Below are 2,500 nucleotides of genomic sequence, written 5' to 3' on the forward strand. Positions count from 1 at the left end.
ATTGTGTGCCTCGAGAAGGCCGGTGCTTTTACTTTGAAAAAATTAGAGTGCTCAACGCAGGCGAGTCGCCTGAATAAACTTGCATGGAATAATAGAACAAGACCTCGTTTCTGTTCTGTTGGTTTTTGGAATACGAGGTAATGATTAAGAGGGACAGACGGGGGCATTCGTATTGCGGCGCTAGAGGTGAAATTCTTGGACCGTCGCAAGACGAACTACTGCGAAAGCATTTGCCAAGAATGTTTTCTTTGATCAAGAACGAAAGTCAGAGGTTCGAAGGCGATCAGATACCGCCCTAGTTCTGACCATAAACGATGCCAACCAGCGATCCGCCTGAGTTACTCAAATGACTCGGCGGGCAGCTTCCGGGAAACCAAAGTGTTTGGGTTCCGGGGGGAAGTATGGTTGCAAAGCTGAAACTTAAAGGAATTGACGGAAGGGCACCACCAGGAGTGGAGCCTGCGGCTTAATTTGACTCAACACGGGAAAACTTACCCGGCCCGGACACTGGGAGGATTGACAGATTGAGAGCTCTTTCTTGATTCGGTGGATGGTGGTGCATGGCCGTTCTTAGTTGGTGGAGCGATTTGTCTGGTTAATTCCGATAACGAACGAGACTCTAGCCTATTAAATAGGTGCGGGGTTCCCAGCACCTTACAACCTTCTTAGAGGGACAAGCGGCTCCTAGCCGCACGAAACAGAGCAATAACAGGTCTGTGATGCCCTTAGATGTCCGGGGCCGCACGCGCGCTACACTGAAGGAAGCAGCGTGTCTTTATCCCTGTCTGAAAGGACTGGGTAACCCGTGGAACTTCTTTCGTGATTGGGATAGGGGCTTGCAATTGTTCCCCTTGAACGAGGAATTCCCAGTAAGCGCGAGTCATAAGCTCGCGTTGATTACGTCCCTGCCCTTTGTACACACCGCCCGTCGCTACTACCGATTGAATGATTTAGTGAGGTCTTCGGACCGATGTCCGGCGCGGCCTTTCGGTTGCGCCGGTCTGTTGGAAAGATGACCAAACTTGATCATTTAGAGGAAGTAAAAGTCGTAACAAGGTTTCCGTAGGTGAACCTGCGGAAGGATCATTACCGGATTGTGAAGGGTGGCGAGCGCCATTGTTTCTACCCCGTGTGGGTGAAGCAGCTCGCTGCGCCCGACGCTTTCCGCCGCTGGCCCCGCTTGGACGCGGGGACGGCTATACCCGAACATGCCGGGGACTGCCTGAATTTTGAGGGGCGCCCCGTGCCAAATTTGTTGCGCCCAGTGGACGCCGGCTGCAACCTTGGACGGTTGGCTTGGCCGCGCCCGCGGGTAGAAACGGCGTAACGCACACTGGGTGGGCTTTCTGTCCGCTTTGGCGCTCTTGCGCGGAATGGGAGTAAGACGACCCGACCTGCTGCTTTGCCCAGTACGAGGGGAACGGCGAAGCGTGCGGTCGGTCAAGGAACTGACGGTCGAGAGCTAATGCCGCTGCCGCTTAGTACACACACGGAACCGTGGTGCGAGCGCTCTCCCGTCCTCCGCGGCAAACGCTGCCGAGTCTGAAAAGGCTGGCGGCTGCCGGTCGCTTCCTGCGGCGAGTATGGAGTAACGACCCGACTTTGTTGCCACCCAAGTACTAAAGGAACGGTGTGGCGCTCGGTCGGTCATGGAACTGTCGGTATGAGGGTGCGGCTGCCAAGTACGGAAGGAACCGTGGCCTAAAGTGCTCTCCCCGTCCTCCGCGGCAAATGCCACCGAGTCCGAAAGGGCCGGAGGCTGCCGGTCGGCTCCTGCTCGTGACGCGCGAGGTGTCGAGATCGCGGTTTAATGCGACGACGTCTGCAGGCTATTCGCCCGCCGCCGAGGGAAAGGCGGCGTTGCTGCGAAGTACCGAAGGAAACGCGGCTTTGCTACGTCGGAAGCGTTCTGCGGTTAGCGGACTTGTGCGCTTTGGGAAGGCGCCGCACGTCGAAAGAGGAAGTACGGACAGACGAGGGACTGTAGTCCCGGTTTCGAACGCACTTGCGGCCAGGCCCTTGCTGGCTTCGTCTTCCGCCTCAAGTAGACTTGTTGTGGCGCCGGCGCAGGGAGCCGTCCCTGGCACTGGCCGAGTGGTTTTGGAGAGCTGCGCGAGTACGCGCGCCGGGCTCTTGTCTTTCGTCTCAAGTAGGCTGTTGGATCAACAGCGGTTATGCTGCGGCGATCTGCCGATGCGAAAGTGTGTGTGTGTTTGAGGCCCTTCTATGAACCTACTGCTGACTGAAGCGAAGCACGTCGATGGGGGTGAAGCCCTGCCCGTGGCCGTGTAGCCGTTAAAGACTCCACAGCGGCTTAGCCCTAATCATGGCTCTGTCGCTCTTTGCAATTTTTAGTGGAGCGATGTGAACGTGCACACGAGACACACGGGTCCGGTGGTTGGATGGCAGGTAAAACCGGCTTCGAGTGCGCGCAAACGGCATAAGCTACCTCGAGGGCAAGCGAGGAAGGCGTGGGCGCAAAACACACGCGCGAGTAGCA

The sequence above is a fragment of the Dermacentor andersoni genome, unplaced genomic scaffold (assembly GCF_023375885.2).
Source record: "Dermacentor andersoni unplaced genomic scaffold, qqDerAnde1_hic_scaffold ctg00000858.1, whole genome shotgun sequence".
NCBI classification, from domain to species: domain Eukaryota; kingdom Metazoa; phylum Arthropoda; class Arachnida; order Ixodida; family Ixodidae; genus Dermacentor; species Dermacentor andersoni.